Here is a 24,321-nt window from a genome sequence, read left to right on the forward strand (position 1 = left end):
AATAAGTTATTAGTGACTTATAAAAATCTCCATCCTTCTGACACTAATGAAATACATTAAAAAAGGCTAAGGCCTACTTCGCACCCAGAGTTGTACCATTTTAATTGTACGGCTATAGTTAAACCAGTAACAGACACAGTCAAGCAGTTTATACCAGTATAGTCTCTAGGGGCATTTTTACACATGCAAGCACTGCAGCGCCACGCACTTTGAAAAGCGCCCGGCGCTGCATCGGTTACAGTTGTATAAGAGGTGAAAATCTGAGAAAGTGGCGGTGGTGCGCTTTTGAACTAAAACACATAGATGTTTTAGTTTGAAAGAGCACCGCCGCTATTTTCTGTGCGCTGATGTGCATTTTGCCACTTGTACAACTGCATGTGGTGCAGCGCAGTTCACATCAGCTTGCAGGTGGAACAGACTCAATTAATCGAGTCTGTTCCAAAGCGGTGGACCTCTGGCGCGTCGCAGGACAAAAAGGTATGCGTATAAATGCCTTTGATGCATAAAGGGGATACCAGAGGTATAAGCAGCATTTATGCTGGAACGATTTAGCTAGGGACGCTGCTGCCTTGAGTGCGAGGTCCCTTCCAGCCCTGCTTTCCTGCAACCCTACAACTGTATCGGTGCTAGGGTTTTTCTGCTGTAACTGTTTTGCCCAAAAAATCCCAACTCTAACTGATACTGTTTGCTGTTAGAAATCTGTGTATGTACCTGGCCCAACACACAGCAATTCACATGTTCATGGATACGTGCTCTGAAAACACCAGGGTCTCTAGTCGCATGGCAACAACTTCACAAATGATGAGGACAGTGAGGATTCGGTAGAGCCAGCCCCCCATGTTCCTCCCTCAAACAACAAAATCTCAACACTCAAGTGACCCGTGCTGCAGCTGCTCTCAGGACAGGAGGCTCCTGCAGCGCAAAAGCCTGGACAACGTAGGACCCAGGGGAAAGGTGGCCTCTTTCTCACACCTTAAATGAATTTACACTGTGTCATATAGGCTATCATTTTTCACTGCTTCCCAAGCCTCACTTGCATGCCATTAAAAGGAACATGTGACATTGTGGGAGACCCCCAGTGAGACTGGTACTTCAACAGGATGCCAAACCTTCTTGGTTATCTATCAGCCCACTGGGATCACTGCCATTGCAGGTGTTGTTTTTAATTGATGTGTTTGCATAAGCAGTGATTAAGTCTAAAGGATATGTGCCCAGCATCCTCTCAGATGCATGGGGGGAGAGGGGGGTAGCAGCTTTTAAAGGGCAATGACTGACTCCCCCTCCAATGCTGGCATTGCCTGTAGTTGAGAAGCAGGTGGTAGACAAGACAGCCCAAGTAGAGGGAGGGAAAGCAGCAATGAGCAATTACCCATCGTTAATTTTCATTTCCTTAAAATCAGAAGGAAAAAAGAACCCCCTGGGTAATAATGCGCTGCTTATAGAGTAGGGCCAGGGAAGGTATATAAAGAGCCAGATGCTGCTACTGCTTGAAAAAATATTTTGCACTGCTTCTAGTCCAGGTGGGGTAGCTGCCATGAGATGAAAAAGAGAAGGCAAGTGTGTCATGTGCCAGGGAAACAGGACATGGCACCAAAACAAATCATTTGTGCTTATTTTGGGGGGAATGCTTTGATGTCTTTAGAAAGGAAAATCTGTCAAAACCAGGAAAATCTCGTTTGACATTGATAAATGTATGGTTTGCAGGTACTGGGCAGGTTTTGCATTTCAGCACGGAGTGTCAAAAAGTGCCATCCACAAGAGCAGGACAGTGGACAGAGGGAAGAACAAGGATTCAGAAGGTCTGGGATACATTTCTGGTTTTGCAAGTCTTTCCATCTCTTTGCCAACCTGCACACAGGGATGAGATTCACCTGTACCGTCAGAGGTCTCAGGAGGCTGACTCTCAGAGGAAGGACAGCCTGGTGGCTAAGGCACTGACTTAAGACTCCTGAGACCTGGGTGTAGTTCCCAGCTTTGCCCCAGATTCCTTGGGGCAGATCACTGAGTCTCAGTTTTCCTATCTGTAACATGGGGACAATAATCCTTCCTTTTTCCTACCCTTTGCTTCATCTGTAGTGCAAGTTGCTGGGGCAGGATTCTCTCACAGTATTGAGCATGGGATGCAATGGGAACTCAGCCGTGACTCTAGGCCCCCTCAGCACAACATTCATAAACCCTGGCCAGGCCCCACTGACACTCCCCAGCAAAAGTGGAAAACATAAGTGTGTAAAGAATCTAAATGCAATGCCAAGGATCAGCAATAAAGCCTCATGCACAGACAACATGAATATTGATAAATAAGCCTGGCTTATAAACCCGTGTATGGACTGAAGCACCTGAAAATGCAGGCCTACAGTAAGTGGTGTATTTATTCAGACCCAGACCGTGCAGAATGAGGAAAGAGAAACTGAGCTTCTAGCAAAAGGACAGGTGGAACAGGTCTACGATTTGGAAAAGTGACAATTTAACTTCAGGATACATATCTAGGGCTAAATACACTGCAGATGTAATGCCAGCAGGGCCAGTGAACTCTGCTGAAATGCAAGGAGGTTACACCTGAGATGCACTGTGCCCATGCTCTGCAATGGGGCCACAAGCAGCGCTGTGTTTCTTTGTGCTTGCTGGCCTGCTGCAGAGCAGAGAGCATGCCTGAGGTCAGTGATGTGCACAAGGAGTTTGGAATTTAGCAAGAAGTTTTCCAAACTCCCTCTAGGCCACTGCAACTGTTGAAAGTGCACAAAGTCCCTGTGGTTTAGCTACAAACCACTCGCAGAGACTTAAGAGCCCGATTCTGTAAACCCACACGGGGAAGACCTCAGCACATCTGGTGAGGGGGCTGTGGGGCTTGCTGAGCATTTCTGCAGATTCCAGCTGCAGCAGGTAAGCCAGCTGTCCTCCTGACACACCTGGATGCACAGGGCGCTGCTACGTAAGCGGTCAAAGCAGCCTTTGCACTGCCGAGGGAACTCTCTCTTCTCCAAACAGGTGAGAGGCCTGTAAGAAAGCACGCAACCAAGGCCGGGGTCCTAGAGGGCAGATTCTCCCACCTGATACGCTTTCAGGCATTTTAGCTCTTTGACTGCCTCACCGTCTCATTACGTTCCCTAAATCCTGGCCCCAGTCCCTAGAACTATGTTAAACAAGCAATGATTACCAGGCAGTAATTGCTTGCAGTTCTACAGAGCCTTTCACCTCGGGATCCCCAAGTGCTTTTAAACATTAATGACTATTTATAGAGCCTCACAGCTTCCCAGTAAGCATTAGCAAGCCCAGTTCATAGATTAAGGGACACAGCGTACAAACTCTTTCAAGGTTACAAAGCGAGGCAATGGCAGAGCCCAGGAGCCCTGATTCCCATCATCTGCTTTAGCTCTAGGCTCCACTGTTTCAAAATAATCTGCTCTCCTCTCTCTTTTTAATGATACCACCCATCGCCAAGTCTTACCCAGGCAAGCAGCCCCACCTTGTCGTGCCATTAGTCACCCACCAGATCCTGCGCACAGCGAGGCACGGGGAGGCGTGCAGGCTCATTCCAGACATTCCTCCTATCCCAGCAATCCCTCTCCTTCCCTCGCTCGCAGACCACGGACTGGTGCAGAGCCCCAAACTCACATTTGAGCTTGTCAGCTGAGTTAGCAGAGGGTGTAAGGGATCATTCTCAGCAGGCCTTACTCTGTCCATCTACTTTGTTAGTCTTAGGGTGCAAACCTCCCCTGCCTTCCTCCCCCTCCACCCAAGACAGGGTGTGCAGAGCAAAGAAGCCTGCCTGGCTCGCTACCCAGTGCAAAGTCTCATAGATTCATAGATTGTCAGGGCCTGGAAGGGACCTCAGAGGATCACTGGGTCCAGCCCCCTGCACCAAGCAGAAAAGACAATTGGGGTCAGGGGACCCCAGGAAGGTGACCGTCCCGTTCCCTCTTGCACAGAGCATACTCCACAGCGCACCGAGCTGTGCGAGGCCATGTACAAGACTGCTCCTTAACTTTTGCAAGGGGATTGGGAACTGCCCCCTTGGTTTGTGTTTCTTTGTGTCTGCCCCCAAATCCTCTGCACCTCTGCCCTGGAAATAACACCACTGACAGCAGCCATCAGTAGGCCATTGCTTTTTCAAACACCGAATGTCCACATGGCTGCACAGTTTGTGCCAGCTTCTCTCCCTGTGCTACTGCCCTACAATCGCTGGGGCAGCCTGTACGACGGGCTGTTTTCCTACATTTTAGAGACTGCAGACGAGTTCAATGGGAGGCGAATATGGAGCAGCTGAATCTTTCCTGAGCACAAAGTCTAGGGCCCACGGCGCCAATCTTCATTGCTCCGGAGGTAAAAACAGTGTCGCTGTCCTGGGTGGGGTTTACCGCGGCAGCTGATTCTTTCTAAAAGGCAATGGCTGTTTTTATTTGTTGCCTTCCCTTCTAAGTCAGGAGGCTTCCCGTTGCCCAGCCCCGCATTTCGGGAGAGCCACGAGGAACAACCACCGGAGAAGCTTTGTGTCGAGTTCTCTGTGGGAACCATCTATCTTTTTAGGAGTTAAATACTTTCTCTTCGCGCCAAAGAAATTAAGCCGTTTTTTCACTTCGTGTGGTTCCTTTATTCCTTCCTGTCTTGTGAGCATTACTATAAGTCTGTTGGCAGCAACCTCCCACATGTTTTGATTCCAAAGTCAAACAAATAACCCTCCCGACGGCTAAATCTGCTCGCATCAATCTCCCCGCATTGTTCCCTGCGATATCAGAGCGGATGGGGGTTTTTTCCCCCCATCAGAGCTCGCTGAGGGGATCACTCAGAATAATCACGTGAGTTCCTGCCACTTCAGGAAAGAAACAGCTAGCCCAAATCGTTAGATGTGCTGTGCCCTTGGCGCACAGCGCTGGGAAACCTCCTGTGAAAAAGCACAAGTGAAAAAGCAGGCTACCCCGGCCTCTGCTGAGATGTGGTAAGCCAAGCTATGAGAGCTATTGCAGTCATTTACTTTGAGGGCTATCAGGAGGCGACAAGAAGCCAACGAAGCCCTCGCTGTTCTTAGACTGCGATGCTAGAAGCAGAGGAGTGTGGTTGGTAAGCATCGTGCTACGCTTCCCAGGAGCTCGGGAACCTTGCCTCTTATTGAGGGACAGTTCCTATACTCCAGACAGAAAGGAGCTTGCTACACATGCCCAGGGAGGGGGGAAGCTAGAGATGGGCAAACACAAAGCTTTAGGTCCGCGACGGGGCACTCTGTCAATGCATTCGGTCCCAAACATGGCCCCTACGTGCCCACCACTGCACCACTAACACCCTGTGGAGGTGGGGGAGAAATTGGCCCTGGCCCGTTCTTTTGTGTATACAGCGTCCCCGGAAAAAGAAAGCTGGCCCTGAGATACCGTGCAATGATCACATGCCCCTTCCTCTTTAAAGCAGTGGCCCTCGTGCTCAGTAAAGAGTATGCTGTTCAATAAATACCCTGGCAAGTTGCATAAGTGCGCCGCAGGGATCCAATAATCTTTAGCAGAAGGTACTGGCCTTTCCTGGAGGGCTGCCACGCAGCAAAACTGATCAATGGTAAATGTGGGTGAGCAAGATTGAGGATGTGGGAGGAAAGGCATTAAATCCCCGATAAGGAAATATTCAGGGCCAAATTCCCATCTCCTCGACTCCTTTACATCAACCCCTGACCCTGGTCACGATCTGCCTGTGAGTCACTGTTCTGCACTTGGATGCAGTCTGTGCTTTCAGAAACTCAAAGGATGGGGCCTCTTCTTCATGCACCGAATTCATTTAATGCTTTGTCTTGCCTGGGATGAATTCAGAATCATCAGCTCGGCGACCAGAAGCTGCGTGCTGCTTCCCGGGCGGGCTGGGCTGCAATTGCTGTCCACACCTGGAAGCCCTGCTTCCATCTACTATCTCTCAGGCCTCACAGGAATCAAGGAAGCCTCAGTCGTCATCAGGGAAGAGGAAGCTTATGAGTCCAATACTTCCTCTCCCTTATGGCACAGAGCACTCCTCTACTCCACGCTTGGGCATGCTTGCACCTGCAGGCATACACAATGCTGCCGTGGGATGCTCCTCATACACCAACTGTTACACAATACAGTGACCCACCAAATGGAAACTCACTGGGATTCACTCCCTGCCCTGCAAACCAACACTGTCTGGAAATGCTTTTGCAATGCAGGACTAAACATACAGCAGCACCGTCAGCTACAAGACTCCCACTGATTTCCATGTGTATTACACTGGGCTCTCAGAATCATCCTGGAAACCCGAAGTCTGATTAGGGGCTAGATCTTCCACTGACTGAAATCAGCACATACCAGAACTACTTCAGCTACACCGCAGTTATACATCGGTGGAGTTACTCTGGGGTTTGGTATCCATAAAATCCAAATGATTGGAATCAGAGCCCCAGACTCCTTGCAACGCCACACTCATGCCCTCAAGGGGTCAGTTCACTTTTTCAATCTTCCAAGTTGGATCAAGTGTGCCCCATTCATCGCAACAGCAGTGGTACGTCTCTGTTACCTGTGAAGTTAACTCTTATTTTACATCAGCACAGATAAGAGGAGAACTGTGCTCTGGGATGCGACACTGTTTGCCGTGAGTCAGATCCTGTAATCTCAATGGCCTCTGACATCAGAGAGTTACTGGTCATTTACAGAAGGAATCAGAACTCACGGTAGGGGTGTTATCTTTTATTAGACTGATCAGATGTTTGCCAAAAAAAATCTTTATTTGCAAGCTTTCGGGCACAAGCAATTCGTTGAAAACAAGTGATATACTGTGATTTTGGTCCTGTGAATAGATAACTTAGATATGAACTTAGGTAAGACAGTCAACTGAGGTCCTGTCTGTTCTGTGCAGATGTTAGGCACCCAAAGCACCATTTGTAAGAAGAGCAGGGATACCCCTGCTAAACTGTCCTCTTCCCTGTGCCATGTGCTGTTGGCAGGCTGCATGCTACCCACTGTTATGGGACTCCTAAAGGAAGCCGCTGCAAAAAGGGGGCTGAATGAACAGCATGTGCGGTGCTCTGGCATACGTAGCAACCAAAGGCATCACACATCATTCCTGGAGATTCGTTCTGAGCACTGTGTAATGAGAACCACAAGGAAGGGCAGAGAAGCTGCTTCATCTGCCGTAAACTTTCTGGATTGGAAATGAGCAGGCGCTTGCTGTCAATTCTCCCTTGTTCCTTGGCAACTTTCTGGCATTAAGTATGACACTTGCCATGTACATGTCAACAGTGTCACCCATAATGACATGCAACCACAGGAAGAGCTAGAACTGAAAAGCAGACTGCGGTGCCAGCTTTGACACAGCTCTGCAAATTCAGGAGCTGAAGCTTGCAGCAAAATTTGCACAGATCACATTTCCTCCTTGAAATATCACATCATGACACAAACGTCAATATACAAAGATGCTGCAAGGAACAAACAAGAAAACAGCAAGATACATTATCGTATGACATCCTTCAGCAAAGCATCCGCACTTGAGATCTCTGATCGTGCACAATCTGTGCGCTTGACTATCCTTGTACGTACATGGGTGCAAATGGGGAATGAAGCCAATGGGTTATTCCGGGGTAAATGAAGCGAGAATTGAGCCAGCTCAATTTTGCTTAACGTTTACGTTAAAATGGGGCTGCCAAAGATTTCAACATAGGAAAGGCACACATCTGCACACCGATGGGGATGCAGCTGCAGGAGCAGGCTGGGTGAGGTGAGTGACCAGCACAGCCATCTCCACCCTGTGGTGCAGAAAGGAGGCTCTCCTCTGAACAGGTGCATGTGGCAGGAGGGGTGGAAAGCGCTGCAAAACAGTAAGTGAATGTTCACTTTATCTATGAGATGGGCCCAAGCAGAGTTTGGATACATTTCCCCTGTTGCAAACTGCAGTTATTCTCTTTCCAGAAAGAAGATCCTTTCTGAAGGGAAATATGGTGCTGATTCACACCACTAACAGGAGTCCATGGGTGGCTTCTGTGTATGTAGGTACTGCACATGCTCCTGTCTCTGTCGGACTGCTGTCGGCGTCTGAGTGCTTCTCGCCCTCGTGGGGCAATGCTATTCTGCCCATCCCACAGATGTGCAACTGAGGCACAGAGAGACTGAAGTGATTTGGATTTCCAAAGGTCATAAAGAAAGCTGGAGGCAGAGCAGGGAATTGAATCTGGGACTCCCAACTCTCAGGGCAGCAGAAAAAAAACTACTGTCATCCCAGCAGCCAATCCATGAGCAGTCATCAGATCACCAAACTTCACCTCCAGGGGCAAAAGAGGAGATGATGCAGATCTAGAAGGCAACAGCATGGTAGTCCAGACACCTGGGTTCTTATCCTTCCCCACTGATTTGCTGTGTGAACTTGTGCCAGTCACCTAACCTCTCTGTGCTTTGGCTTCCCCATTGCTAAACTGAAGATAAAGAGCCTATGTACTCATATAAAGTGCTTTGACATCTCAGGAACAATATGCAAGCAGTGTTTCACGAAAAATCCAGGAAGGGCTATTTCAACCAGCAGATGCAGAAGGAAGAAACCCACACCCATCAGCTAGTGAACCATGCCACTAATGCCCTAGGGACGTCCATCCAGTTTCCCGACCAGGATTCTGGAAGATAAAGAATCCTTTCCACTGAGCCCAGTGCAGTCTGGGGTCGAGCTGGAGGACTTGATGAGTCCTCTATGAATGTCTATCCAAAGCAGGAAGAAGCAATGAAGTTCAGACCTACGTGCATTTGTACTGAGTCTCACTATTTGATTTAAGGAGCTCCCAGTTGCCTAAATCATAGGGGTCACTAATTTAACATGCTTAGATACAGCCAGCACTGATACTGATTTTACTCCTCCATTTCCTAGCTAGCTCAATGGAGCAAAGCAAAAAGTCTCCAGTAAGTCATAGGCAGAATCAGCACAGGGGGGTTAAAAAAAAGGCTTAGTGCCGGTTTGGAAAAAACACCCTGCACCAATTAATATGTCTTTTTAATGGGTTCAAGAGATGTCAAAACAGATACAGGGAACTACACTGCACACTCAGGCCTTAAGCCTTCATTAATCCTAGTTATATAACTTGCTTACTGAACAGCCAGCTCCAACAGGTAACACTTTGAAATATGTCCAACTGGTGATGCTCGAACTGTTGGGCTTTGAACCTCAGCAGAGAGAAGAGTTTATTTTTAGCCTGACATAAAAGTGCAAAGATGAATGTCCTGTGTGCATATCAAAGGGACAGCACAGGCAATTTCCTGTACTGACAGCCACCGGCAGGCACAGAAGCTGATGGAGATATAAGTGCAGACCGCTGGTGGCTGGGGGAATCCTTTATGTATTATCTGTAAATAGGACAGTGACCCATGGTATTTGAGGTTTCATGTACAGAGTGCTGGTGGTTTACAGGGAGTAAGACATGCACAAACCTGTTCATGTTCACTGGGTGTTGATTTGCACTATGCCCGTGCACGGCTCTTGAGCCATACCCTTGTAGAAGGGAATGTTAACCATAGCTGCCACCCCTGAGCTACTGAAAAAAAGTGAACCTTCACTGAGCTTTGCAACCATGTGCCTACTGCCGGTAACCAGTAAGTTAACTACTCAGTGGATGCATCTACACATGCACTTACTCTGGCCCAAATTTACTCAGGTGTAAGATACTCTGGAGTAAGGGGTTTTGGGCATTCATCTACACATGCCAGGATTAGGGAGAATATTTGCACCAAGTTCCCTGAAGCCCTGCAATGGGCCCCTGCTGCCACCAGGGGGAACTCCAGTCTCCCCCCTTGGTGTTAGCCTGGGGCTGGCAGGGAGCACAGGGCCAGGAAACAGGTATCTCCTGGCCCCTGGGGGCGCCGCCTGCAGCTGTGGCAGGAACAATGTCCCCCTGCCCCAATGTCCACCTGCCCTGGCAACAGGGAGCTTCTGGCCCTGGTCCAGGGAGGGGCAGGTCCAAGCCCCCTGCCCTGATCCACAGGCAGCTAGCAGCTAGCTCCCAACTAGCTGTCCCACTGGTGGATCGGGACAGGGGGCTGGGATCTACCCCATCACTGCAGCTCTTTCCAAGCCCCATGCCTCAAACACCCCATCAGGACATGAGGATGGGACCTGCCCCTGACAGGGAAGTCTGCATGTGCAGCCCAGAGCTGGCCAGGGACTGCCCGAAACAGGACAGTTCCCAGACACTGCCAGGCTGCACGTGTTTCTCTGTGCAGCCTAGGGCTGGCTGGGAACTGTCCCCATGCAGGGAGCTCCCAGTCCCTGCTTGGCGATCACAACTGTGATCTGCAAAATGGGGCTGCTTTGCAATCACGGAGCTGGGACTGGGAACAAGCTCCCAGGCCCTGCTCTGCAATCAGGGAGTGGGGGCTGGAAGCTCCCTGCTGCTGAGGCAGGGGGACACTGTCCCCACTGGGGCACACAGAGGCTGGGGAGCTTGTTCCCCACCCAGCTCCATGAGTGTGGCGCTAAGGGGGAACGAAGAAAAGGGTCTCCCAGCCCTCCACTCCCCAATAGAGCTGGTGGAGCAGAGGCTGGGAGATAAGGATCTCCAGCCTTTGCTCTCTGATTGCCATCTGGGAGCAGGGGGCTTGGAGCTCCCTGCTGTCAGGGAAGGGGCTCATAGTCCCCACCCGGGCTCCTGTGGCAGAGCCTGCCCTCACAGCAGGCAGCTCCCAGGGCAGGGAGCTATCTCCCACCCCCTGGTGGATGGCTGACAGGGACCAGATTTTGCTCCCGGTCAGGCATTGCTGTCTACAGAAGCGCTACATCACTGGTAGCAAATTTACTCAGGATTAGGGAGGTTTACTGCAGAGCAAGGATGTGCATGTGTAGACGCACATGCTTACTTCGCAGTAACTATGCTAATGCAAAGTTAAGTGTCTTGTGTAGACGCACTCAGTGAAACCTAAAAATACAGTAAGATTGTATTTAACACATGGTTTTGCAAAAGACCTAATAACTAATGTTCAGAGTGTAATCTACTGCAGTTAATGTTGATATCTGTAATAAAGCCCTCAATTATGGTTCCTCTCACATTTCAACTTTGAAATTAGTTTCCTAAATTTAAAATGAAATTAAATTCACAGGACACTTTTTGCCCCTTACCTGTTAGCTGATTATTAAGAAACATATTTATTTAGATGAAAAGATATAACAGATACAGTGCACACGGCACAGCTACTGATCCTCAATAAGTATGTTTCAAACAGGCCTTTGGTGCAATGAAATGTGTCTAGGTTAAGTCTAAATCAAACGCCTGTTGGATCAAGTAACTAAAGCATTACTTTGTTTGTCTACTACAACAAGATACTTACTGGTCGCCCAACTCTTTTTCACCTGTACTTTACAGACCATTACTAACTTGCAGCTGGGTAAGGAATCTGTATTAATACAAAGTGCATCCTGCAAAAAGAAAACACTAACTTAATGTGGTTCAGCATTCCCCCTTCTAGGTGGGACTCTAGTACCTTAATGCCAATTCACTGGACTCACACAGACAGCTCCCCTACCCTGTGCATCCTGAAATGTTTTGTAAATGCTCATTTGGTGACTCTCAGTGTCTCTTTGAAATAGGTCAACAACCATCAAACCATTATAAAGACAGGCAAACTGATCTTCTGAGCAGGCAAGTAACTGAACCAGTCACGTCACTGGCAGAGTCCAGTGGAGATAAGTCTCACTCTGAAGCCTTGGCTCAGTAGCTCACATTTTAGAGAGTAAAGCCAAGATGTCTAAAAGTGAACCTAGCAGAACCTATTAAGAACAAGCAGAGATGCTTGCCTCTGTGCTATACTGTGTCCCGACACGTAACAAGCAGATTCTGAGACCGATGTTGCTCTGGGGATAAAAAGCACATTTCATGCAGTCTTATGAAATGCAAAGAATTTGGCCCTGCCCATGTAAGAGCTGAAGCGCACGTCTCAGGGGCGTACTGGGGAGCACCACAAAGCACGCCAGGCCTGCTCCGGACACACTACCTCCCAAAACAGAGGCTGCCTTCGTATGGTGTTGTGCATGTGCTCATAACCTCATTCACTCAGAAGAGTAAGACCACCTGACACCCCTTCGGGGAGGCGGTGTCCGCAGGGCAGCCATGCCATTGCACAACCTTGAGATGGTGCAGACATGCCCAAAGATTCACGAAGACAAACTCTGGAGCTCCTGTCTTACCCTGAGATGACATGGATTCAACACCCCTTAGCTGATACTACCCCAGACCCAACTTCAACCTTAGCAGTGAGACACTGACAGAGACAAGGGGAAAACTGGGGGTCTAAAATAACTGCTTTTGCCTGTGCTGGTTTTACAATACTGTAACTCTTTTGACTTCTGCAGAATTGCACTTGACTGGTACTGGTAGGAGATTGAGTCTGGCTCCCGAGCCTTGCTTTCCTGAGGCATTATATTGCACCTGTGGCAAAAATATCCGAATATGGATGTTCTGTACCATGACATGCCCAGAGCTGCCAATGAATGTGGCTTGATATAAGGTGCAAACTGGGGGTGGTGCTTTTTCTGAACAGTTGTAATAAAAACACTTCAGTGAGATTTTACATGGAGTCTACTCCCTCCAGCCTACCAACAGGAAGAATTACAGCTAAAGGTGCCGGGAAGCTCCACTTGCACATAGACTATATCACTTTTTGGTTCTCTGGGAACCACTAAACAAGGGGCCAGATTCTCCCCACCTACCACCTTGTGCAGCTGAGTAGTTCTCACCAGGGCAAAGGGTAAGTAAAACAATGCTGAATCAAAGTAGCAGGAGTGTAAATGAGACCCTACACGTCCTCCATTCACTTTCCCCTTTCTCCTGCTAGCTTCCTTTTTTTGGAGTAAATGTTGTGCTGTGTTTCCCAGAGCGTCCAACCTTCCCACTGCTCCGTGCTTTGCTCATCTCACAGTGACACTGATGCAGCGGACAGAAGTGGATGCCGAAATACCCTGTATGTCTTGAGGCCGCATAACAAATAGGCCACCGCTGTGTCGCACCCATGTGCACTGACCACACTGGCCATTGCATTTCTTTGATGATGTAATCCCAGGCATCTCCTAAATGCAGACTGGCAAATGTATGGCATGATGTCATGGCTGTTTTGGAAATAACTTTCCTTTGGGGGGAATGAACTGAGGGCCCTAAACTCACCTCGCTAAGGCCTTGCCTACACCAGGAGAGCTGGCACTAATAATCACTGTTTCAACAGTGTCTGCTAATATGATTTATATACATCTTGCCTGGCTGATCTGAAACCTGTGTGTAGATCGAGATCAAGTCCTTACCTAACCTAGAACACTTGCTTCAATATGAGGATTTCACGGCTCGGTAACGGCCAGGTAAACTGTATGTGAACCACTGAAACTATGTCTGATTATCTAACAGTTTACACGGGAGCTTAGACGGCACAGGCAGGGTGGCCGGCACAGGCTCCTGAATTCACTCGCGCTGATAAACAGTATTGCTAAGAGTCAGCCTTCTTTCACGCTCGTAAACACACCAAGATTTGCAGTGTACAAATGTATGGGATCAGGGACTGCAGAGATGGCTTCCTGAGACTAGGAGGTACAATGAAAGCAACAGTCTACAGTTTAATAAAAGACTGTGACCCTTTAGAAAAACCTGCGCCTGTGATTTATAGCAGTATAAAAAACTGGCCATCCAGGCTCCCCTTCCACTATAAACTACGGGGAAATTGGTGCCCTGAAAGCCATAAATCTCAAGAATAAGGCAAACGTGCTCACAGAATCAGAAAATGAAGAGATGATTTAAGTTGCTGAAGTTTGCCTTTAAAGGTGATGAGGCATCTTCCGTGTTGTAACGCGCAGCGCGGGATCACAGAGCAAATTCTCCAGCAAAGGCAGGAGAGACGCTACCTTAGCGTGCAACAATAAGCGTTACTGAAAAGAACAACAGCCCTGTGCTCTCAGTCCTCACATTCCTGCAAGCAGCCAGCAGCTTCCCTTTTAAGTCCTGCCTGGGCTTTCACAAACAGTGTCTCTTTGTGCTCCGCAAACTATCTCCCCTTTGAAAAAGCCCTCCTCGTGAGCTGTCCCTGCTGCAGCGCTGACGCCCGCTCCTCGAACGAGACGCTCGAGAGACTGGAAGGAAAAACGGCTTCCTAAAATACGTGGGGACTTCACCAAGCAGCCATTTTGTCTTATGCTTCTCCGATCCCGATGCCCAAGCTGCCTGCACACGAATGCCAGACACGTTGCCATGGTTATCTCTGTTGTGTTAAAGGGTCCATGTGGGGACCGATCCCAAAGCTAATCAACCTCCCTTGCTGATGGCCCTAATCGCTCTTTCAAGTGCAATTTGTCAGGCAAATGAAGGCTGCTGCCGTTCGGCTTCATTCACATTTCCACTGGCTGACTTATAAACCTGGAAGATCTACGCAGGCTGGCGGAGGTTTTGCTGGCATCGGGCCATAACCCTGTTTCACTTGGGAAGCGATTTTATGCTGCTCAAACACACTGCAGTGGAAATGCATCTCTGTATTCTAGAAAAACGGGGAAAAAAACAAAACACAGAGGCCATCCGTGTTAGCCTGGAGTGCTTCATACTGCTCCAAACCCAGCACCTGCCAAAGCTGGGCTTACAAACCCATTAGCAAATTAAGCAACCCTCAGTTACAGCACAGGTGTGAATATGGGGGGGAATGGGACCCCCAATTTTAATTAATAACAGCACCTTGCTAGGCTTTCATGGGTCTGACTGGGAAGATATCTGTGCAGGTCCCTCAGAGCAGAGTTGTGCCGTCAGAAAACAGAAAGGTTTTCCATTCACAGTGCAAACCTGAATGATACTTTAAGTTAAAAAAAGGAACTGAATATGATATCGCTGTGTCCCAACTCCTACCGTTTTAATGCAAGTCTCGAAATAATTTTGTCTATCTCTCTAATCCCCAGATCCAGGATCAGGTGATTAAATGACAACCTCAGTTTTTATTTCAAGGGGAAAAGGGAGTTTATAGTTATTGTGGTTGCAGAAAAAAATACTGAAACACAATCCCTGATGGCTCACTAACAAGCTACTCAATGCCCTCCCTCCGTTTTTTTAACCTCATGGTTTCTAAAACAAGCTCATTAATTCCTGGGATCTGATCGGGGTGCAGGTTGTAGCTGTGTTGGTCTAAGGACGTGAGCAGACAAGTTTCTTTGGGTGAATCTGATCTCTTTTCTTAGACCAACTTAAATAGCTGGGGGGGGAAATTTTGTTGGAAAAAAAAATTCTGGGATCTGATCAGACATTTGAGGGTTTGAATTTGGCAACACTCAATTATGTTAACAGTGCCCTTAAAGGAAGGATCTGCCTGGTCTGTTTCTACAGTACTATCTGAGGAGGTGCTCATAGGGATACAGGACTGAAGTAGACTATGTATTAGATGGATAGAGAGATGCCTGGAGAGTTGGTTTTCCAAAGGGTGGTAAAATACCCATTTGCTTTCCCTAGGACCAGGACTGTGGTAGTTGGACTGACATTCTGCCCTGGTTTGAGAAGAGCCTCTTGCCAGCTGCCTACCTAGGGGTATGTACAGAAGTGCTCCGTGCACATTTTACAGTGCTGTAATTTAGAGCACTTTTACAGCACTATAAAGTTACAGTGCTCTTAAACATGACAGAAGATTTTTGTGGGGGCTCAGAGCCTCCCTGCACTTCCCAGGCTAGGAGGCAGGAGCACTCCACAGCTTCCTGGGGCTTTTCCACCGGTCAGAAATCTGACCAGTGTACAGAAGTTACTTAAAGCGCTGCAGGTTGGTAAAATGCTGTAAAATACAGTGCTTCAAATTTAATACTTCATTTAACAAGGACTAATTTAAAGCACTGTACCCATTTTTGAAGTGCTGTAAAGCTGTGCATTTCTATTAAGCCACAGCAATAAAGTGCTTTAAATGGTAAAAAAGGCAACTTCTGTACACACCCTAAAGTACAAATTCTGCTTGCTTCCTCCCTGCATCAATCTTGTTTTGAGAAAGAAAACAAAAGTCAAGCTCTTAATTACCAGAGCTCCTGCTTCCTTTTATCTGTACTGACGGGTGTCTATTGGGTTGCTTAAAGGCTTTAACCTTCTCTTTTCTTTTAAAATCAAATAGTCAGGTGAAGAGAAAACTCAATGCTGTGAGCTCATTACTATGCAACTTGTAGAGCATCCAGTTAAGCTCAGCTTCTTTGCAACCTCAATAGGTTTCCTTAATTCAAATGTCAAAGGAGGTAAATGATGAAAAGGCAGCTCTCCAAAATCCACTTTTTGCTGAAGACCACGCATTTCATCCATTACCTGGAGTTTACCCATCCCTGAGGTTTTACTGGATTTGCTAGTTTGGTTGTTAGTCCCATTTGGGGCTTTAGATTCAGAGGTGCTTTTACAGCGAGACACTGGTTAGTTCCAGGCTCCATGGATCTTCTTCATGCTGAACTAAATGGACCATTACAACAAATGATCATACCTGATGGTTTTGGCTGAGACCAGCGCATGAATAATGAAAGTTTCATGATGCCACCTGTAATAGAAAATCAAAGGACAGCCACCTCCTGACAAAGTGGCAAGGTCCAGACTGTTGCTGGATTGCATAGGAGCACATCAGTGCAGTCCCATACATGCCACCGAGAAACTCTGTCCCACACGCTGTAATGAGCTTCCCTGCACACACTGGAAAAACCTAGCAAAGGAAGTGCCAGGACTTGGCAGGGTGGGTAGGAATGGGCAGGAGCAGCAGCCCTGTGCCTGCTCTGCATCCATTGGAGATACTGTCCCTTCCTTTCCAAGGACAGCATAAGGATCATGTTCTCTAAAGGTTCAGAGAGGCTGCCACAGCATCCCCTGAGGTACAGCACCCCTCCAGCTCCCCCTGTACTGTCCCCCATAGGAGGTGAATGACTGAGCCACAAAGAAAGATAAAAGCAGTGGACATCAGCATGTGCTCTGAAAGCCCCTGAATGAGCTCTCCTAAGTTTAAACTGGGGAACAAAGCAACTTTATGTAGCGATAAACCCGCTATGTGCAGAGATGCAAAGCATAAACTGGATAAGACTCATGAGTTTTGCCCATGTGATGTGTATGGAGTGATAACAGAACGGAAAGGACTAAGTGTGACCCTAGGGAAGGGCTGGAAAATGTCATAGAGACTGGGTGACTCATACCTGCAAGAGGGATCTTTAAAAATGACCCAAAATAGGAAGCGGGAGGAGGAGGGAAGGAGAGGATAAATAATGCCAAAATGGCAAATCCAAACATTAAAGAAATAAATGCAGTGGCCTAAAAGTGAGTAGGTAAAATATAGGTGCATTAAAAAAATCATTACTCCATTAGAGCAATGTGATTGTGCTCTTTATCTCCAAAACAGGTCTTTAAAAAAATATCACACTGAAACCTGATGGCCAGATCCTGCAACAGTATTTCTGAGTGAAAACTCAGTAAAGGAAGAAGGATCTCTTGAAACTGCCATATAGACCAAGGGATTCCAAACCCGGTGGGTAGAAATGTATGTGTATATTTTCATGTGACTGCATCGTGTAACTGGATGTATTTCATGCACTTGAGCCACCCTGAAAATATCAACCCGAGTGCCAAGCTCTCTGCTGAAGAGTTCTGCACAGTGTAAACGGAAAGGCCAGCTTACACCTTCTGGGCTTCAGAGCTTTTTGCTACAGACTACTACGTCAAATCCAGCCTCAAGTCAATGCTGACCAACAGAGAAGTTCTGAGGACTACTTGGTACTTTATGTGACATGATATGCTACAGGGACTCATGCCCACATCACAAACCTTTCCCACAACTGGCATTGCTGTCTAAGGAGAGATACTAAGGGCTGTATATGCCAGGGGTACTAAACTATCCTCGCACCCTTGGAGGTGGTTCCCCCAGGTATGGGAGTCAGGCACAAATGAAGGATCCTGATGCTCTGTGATACAGAGTACATTGATCCTTGGCGCTGAGCAGCTGGAACTTCTATTTGAAATGGCAAATAGAGATCCCTTATGTCTTATGTGCCACGGCACACACTTTCCAAAGAACAGCTTTTCCAACCTTAGCAGTTCTGGAGCTAAGGAGCGAGCAGCAAACAGGGCCAGGTCACCGAGCTGCACAGTGGAACATCCACTCTGAGGATTTGGGGTCCTGGAGGTTGGGATTGAACCTGATGATCTTCCAAGGTCCCTTTCGGCCCTAATGCTTATGACTCTATGAAACACAACCTTGCTGCCTGGTTTACAGGGCTTGGAATGGGATCAGCCTCTCTAGCTGACCCAAGCCCCTGAGGACAATTCCCACCTGCCTCCTTTAAGTCCCCTGCAAGACCCACAAGAATCCTTCTTCTAGGCATCCCCAGACAGCTGAGATAAAGTGATCCTGCAAGGAAAGGAAGGAAGGGGAAGTGGTTGTTTGTAAGGAAGAACAAGGAAGGGGATTTACCCTGAATCAACGAGTACTGAACACAGGCTGATGCTCCCATATGCTGTGGCCCAAGAGTAGGTATGAGGATAGAAGATCAGTGAGACACAGTGCAAGCAAAGCTACGAGTAGCAGCTGGCTCTGTGGGTCTGCTTATGGATGACTGTGTCTGCTTCGGGTAGACTAATGGCAGCTGATTGAACACTACAGTAGTATCACCGCCTGAGCAGGTTAATATATTTTTTTCCATTTAAAGCAGTGAATTCTTGACAGGGGTGGGCGTGAGCTGATATGTGGCGGACAGAAATTACTCATCTCAGGGAGAGGTTCATAAGTGATATTAAAACAGGAAAACTCTGAGGGCTCAGATCAGGGCATGGCAAAATAGCCTGTTATAGCTTCCCATTTAATCTGGATGGATTCCCTGAAAAGATGACAGAGAGCAGAACTGGAGTTCCTGCCTCCCTCCCACGTGTCACCGATCTCTGATGCAGCTTGAAAAAAATGGTATTTGTTTATAGCTCAAAAGAGGAGAGCACAAAAAAACCCAACAAGGAAGTGATGGCAGGATGGCTCTGTTGGGTGAGAGACCAACCACTTACAGTGCAGTCAGAGGAAACCTGAACTTATTCTGTCTTCCAGCTACTTTTATCATCACCTTATCTCAAAGCACACAGAGAAGACTACCTCTTGCAAGGCAATGCTGGAGCTAACACTACTCATAAGCGATGCCAATAATTTTAATTTGCCCTTATATATTTCTTTGGTGCTCGGAGCTCTTGAAACACATTATAAACAAAGGGTGGGGGGACTTCGTTGCTTCTGCTTTGTAAATGGGATAAAAGAAGTTCAGAGAGGTGAAGAGACCTACTCAGACAGACCTATGGCAGAGCTGGAAACAGAACTCAAGTCCCTTGGCCTGAGCTCAAGCATGCACGGCTTGATGACTGACTGACATTCCCTTCGTCCAGAAGTCAATGTGTCCTGGTATTGTTTGCGATAGGCTGACATGCTGTAAGGCTGGGAAAGGAAATTCATTGACCACATAAAAAAGATCAGCAAACTTCTCTGGGTGGAAGGAGAGAGGAGTCAGCAGCATGAAGTCACAACTAACTTTAATGTAGGTAAGTAGGATCTGAAATACCCCCTTTTCACTACAGGCCCAGCCTTGCTAGAGCAGCTGCAGAAGACATGGCTTCCTTTATCCCCCTGCCATTGTCCATAATTGGCACGGGCTGCTCTCTGCAGACAGGAAAGGTGAGGAACCTCCTGCAAGCTTAGCAGATATACAGGGTAGCATACAAGCACCACAGAGACGAGTCACTGATCATCCCAGCATGGGTTCCAACTGGTCTGGGTCTTTCCTGGAAAAGCTTCCCCACCAACATCATCTGGCAGCTCACAAGGTGCTGCTCCGCAGCAGCTCAGATGCAGCAATTAGGAAAGTGAGAGTAAGCTGCCTGCCTCGCATCTCTGAGACCCACGAGGGGTTAAAGAGCAGCAGGGGAGAAGGCAGTGGTTGCAGCTCAGGGCTTAAGGTGCAACACCTGAGAGTGGGCTGGGGGCTGAGGGATGTGACCAGGGAAGCACAGCCCCGGCTCATTAAAAGCCTGGCTCCTGAGCCAGAGCGGGTCCAGTCTGGGTCTGAGTCCCAGGGAGAACAGACCATGTATGTGCTAGTCTGGGAGGTAACAGAGGGGAACCCAACTGGCCAGGGACCTGTCCATTTGTAACATTTACATACTGTGGGCCCCAAGGCCCACCTGGCTAACTCATAGCCCCTATCGTGTGGGGGCTAATGGGTGAATGCTACAACAAAATACTTGGGACAACAAAGGCAAAAGACAGGACAGGAATGACATGAGGGTCAAAGGGTCAAAATGTGAAAATGGGTGCCTGAGGGGTGGCCAGGGACCTGAGGAGCTGCAAGAAGCTATCAGCTATAGGGCAGGTGTGGCTGGGACCCCGGAGGAGGTTTATGAAGACATTGTAACAGCACAGAGAACTGGAAGACTGGATGTGGCTAAAAGGGGCATATCCTGTCCCAGCGAACACCAAGCCCAAGCCCAAGCCATCCAGCCTGAGCCTGGGACCGCACGCACCGCTTACAGTCCACAGAGAACATTTTGGCAAGGGAAAGGGAGTCATTTCCTAGCAGCAGGAGTTGCCAATCTGCATCAGGACTCAGAAGGAGGCCCAGCTGTTGTGAGGTGCTATGTTCACAGAGGGATTTAAGGTGTGATGGATAATCAGCACCCCAACAGCAATCAAGCTCCCCTAATTCTCTGAAGAGTCCAGTTCCCTTTATTAAAGAAACATAATCAGAAACCCAGAAGCAAAGTGGATGCAACCATAGGTCTCTAACCCACTTCTCTGTGAAGGTTCCTGCTGTACTGAAACTCTTGGGGTTCACTGGAAAAAGAGGCTCTTTCCTTCATCTGAAAATGTGCTTGTGGGGGATAAAGTGGAAGCAAAGCATTTCAAAATCCAGTTTCAACTAAAGAGCCTGGTAGTAGGCACCAGCCCTGAAACAAAAGCTGAAATGTAGGGTCAATACAAGAAACACAAGGGCCCAGGGTCTCTAAGTGAGCCTCTGATGCTTCAGAGGGAACACAGGGTGAGCCCCAACATGCTCGAGGACCAGGCAGGTACCAAGAGGACACTGCATGTTCATAGTACATGCTCAGCTACCATCCAGGATTAATCATCTGCATATCTAGGATGTTCTGCCCAGCTAAAGTGACAGCTTTTTTTTCATATCCAAAATGCAACCCTTTAATAGGCTAGATTGAAAGGATAACTCACTCAGTAGAGTGTTTCTCTTATGCAAATACTTAATTTTATTACAGCGAGGGCGTTAGTCAGTCATCTTCCCTTTACCTACATTCCAGTCTAAATTAGTCTTGTCCAGTGCCCATAAATAAATCAGCTTAGGAAAGTCAGTGGAAAGATAATTCTGCCAGCAGCCTTCAGTGGATGCTGATATTGTTATTACTGCCAGCTTTATTCATGGGGGAATTCTTTTGCAGCACGCTAGACCTTTAAAAAAAAAAGCGTTCTGCAATTTAAAGGGATGATTTCCATTTTCTTAGGGATGTACCTGTTTATTAAAATAGTATCTGGTTGGCCATTCAGACCAGATGCCCAATCTTCTTATGAGTTTAAGCTAATAGGTTCTATACACTTTATCATTTCTATGTGCTCTAGCAGATTTGAAGAGGTTAGAAAAGACTCTGGAGACATACGGGGAAAGTGATGAAATCACAGGCTGTGGTGGAATAGCAGTAGTGCCAGCAATTACAGTGACTCCATGAGGCTGCACGACCCTTAGTCTATCCATGTCTAGGTACTATGGTGACTGCTGTCAGACTTCAGACCTGGTTATGCCATTACCGTCAGCTCTATCACAAGCAGCCAAACAACTCTATTCACAAGGCTTGGGGTTCATGAGCTACTCCAAGAAGAAAATGTACGCCAAGAAGATATTTAAAATGGCTACAATCCGTTCGATTTTTAAAAATGGCAGATGAAACAACAGGGGCCTATAGGAATCACACATCTCTAAGTCTTGGAGCTAACACCGGATTATATACCTTAATGCTTTCATCTTCCAAAGATGTTGTATGTAACATATGCACTGGGATACTTCCACAGCCTATAGTGGACTAGAGTATATAGTCCTCCAGAGGATCTGGTTAAACTTCTCACGCCAGCAACTGGAAAGAGAACTGTAATCAGAGTAACTAGCAGCAGCATTCTGGGCTCTTCTGCTTAAAAAGGTGCAGCAGCATTTCATGGGGGAGGGGAGGGTTTGGAAGAATAGGGATTGCTTTTAACTGATATATCCTTCCATGTAGCTGCAGAGTCCTGGATGATACTGGTCCCAGTATGCCCTGGCACACTGCCATTAAAAGAACTGTTTATTTAAAAAAGAAAATCAGAATTAAAACAACGTTTTTAGTTGGCATCACCAGGACAGTTTCGTTCAAAAAAAAAAAGAATTTGCGGTATTTCCTGATAGGCTCTTGGAGCCAAAAATAATTCAGTTCTGGCAAATGCCTTAGCACATCCACAAAACTTCATATTCACACAGTAGGTGGCTGAAGGCCAATAGTTCAGGGTAGAGGATCAGAGGTGAAGTGTAGGCAAGTTAACCTGTGAGCTCACCAGCATCAGTCTGGGAGCCCGGTCTGAGATCCTGGTTCTTACATTTTATATCTGTTTCCAAGATTGCAATAAACATGTTTCAAGCCAGAAAGGCTACGGAGGAAACTGCCAGACACAATGCAAGGAACCAAACCTGGAAATCTTCACTCAACTAGAGTCCCAAGGAAGTTAACTGGACTGTCACTTATTGTAATTATGCACATAAGCAAGGGTTTGTGTGCTCTGGCTTAATTTCCCCCATCAGGCAAGACAACACTCTCCCATGAGTTAAACGAGAACTCCTTGCAAGATGAGTTTGGAAGCATTTCCCCTGCCCTCTGAAGCAAATTACTTTGAACCACATATTGTGGTCCTTAATCAGGGAAAGACTCCCACTGACTCAATTAAGATCTATGAAATAGGTCCCTTTGCTTGTAGCCTACATCATAAAAGCCATCACTTGTCTTTTCTACATCGTATGCCAAAAGCAGAACGCGCTGGCTCAGTCCTTACCCCTGCTCTGGCTGCCTCACTCCATTCTGGTGGCACAAAGCAGCTGGAAACTTGTTTGATCTGTCCCCGCAGGGATTCACCAGGCATAAGCAGATCCCCAGCTGCTCCACAGAGCTCTGCAGCCTCTGCCATCTGGGTTACATCAGAGACAGGAAGGTGTGGGAAGGTGCAACAGAGAATACTATACAATACTGGTTCCCAAACCAAGGTCTGCAGACTCTTAATGATCTCAGAGGTCACAGTGAGCAACCTAGAGACCACACCAGTCCCTGTTTAATTAAAAGTCTGGTGATAAGTGTGCATAGTGCCCTGCAAGGAATCTGGAGGGCTGACAGTGGTCTTCTGGTCCAAAAGATCTGGCCATCACTGCTGCAGAATAACTAAGCAGGAATAAGGATTAGACTACTACTAATTCTAATAATTATAATATCTGAAGATTTTAAGTGTGCTGGCCCACTGGACATCTATAATAATCGCAAATATGTAGCCTGAAAGGATGTAAATCTTACACAATCTCTCCCTTTGTATTTACCTATACCACTCTGGGATGCAGGCTGGGGTGGCACAGGCACTAAGGCACATGGCTAACAGCCCCAAGATCATAAGGTCAAGGCCACAGCAGAAGCACTCACAGGCACAGCCCTCTCAATTCCCATAAATCTTCAAATTCTGCTAAATACCTTGTCATAACAAGGACATAGGAAGGAAGTCTGGCACGACGGGATGGTGTTTTTCAGTTCAATGTACAGTAAAGTGACTGCTCAAGGAGCCATGCTGCATGTTTTGAACTTTTAGTGGTTCCTACGTTCCAGTTTGGACTTGCGACACTATCAAGAATCCTGCCATGTGGGTTTATGTTTCTTGACATGAAACAATCCCTGCCTTTCTTTATCAGGACTAAAGACGAGTTATGGGGCTTTCCCCCCACCATGGCAGATGCTGCTGATTGATACGTTCCTTTTATAGATATAGGGCAGAATCTCCCGCACCCAAATAACAAATATGGCAAGAAAACATTCCATTTTTCCCTTCTTTCTTTACAACATCTTCTAGTAGCTGTCCGTAACCATCGTGGGTCCATCCAGGCTTTTGGAATAATGTAATCCTCTGAGGAAAAACCTATTCACTCTTCTTTGATGTGTTGAGAAAAGAAAAAAACAAGTGAGCAGGAGGCACGAAACAGCCATCTTGTTAAACCCAGACAGCTTTTCCAATTTATTTTCTGAGCTGTTTATCGCCATGTAAAAAAAAAAAAAAAAAAAGCTTGATACTCAGCAGAGTAGATAGAGTCCAGGGTGTGGTTTTTCATGTT

The 24,321-nt window shown here is 47.3% G+C and overlaps 1 protein-coding gene across 5 annotated transcripts in view; it reads right to left on the reverse strand.

Moving 5' to 3' along the window:
* JADE2 (jade family PHD finger 2) overlaps positions 1-24,321 on the reverse strand; it is a 171,853-nt gene that overhangs the window by 64,395 nt on the left and 83,137 nt on the right. The window lies entirely within an intron of this gene.

Source organism: Gavialis gangeticus, unplaced genomic scaffold, assembly GCF_001723915.1.
Source record: "Gavialis gangeticus isolate Ggan-Ray unplaced genomic scaffold, GavGan_comp1, whole genome shotgun sequence".
Classification (NCBI taxonomy): domain Eukaryota; kingdom Metazoa; phylum Chordata; order Crocodylia; family Gavialidae; genus Gavialis; species Gavialis gangeticus.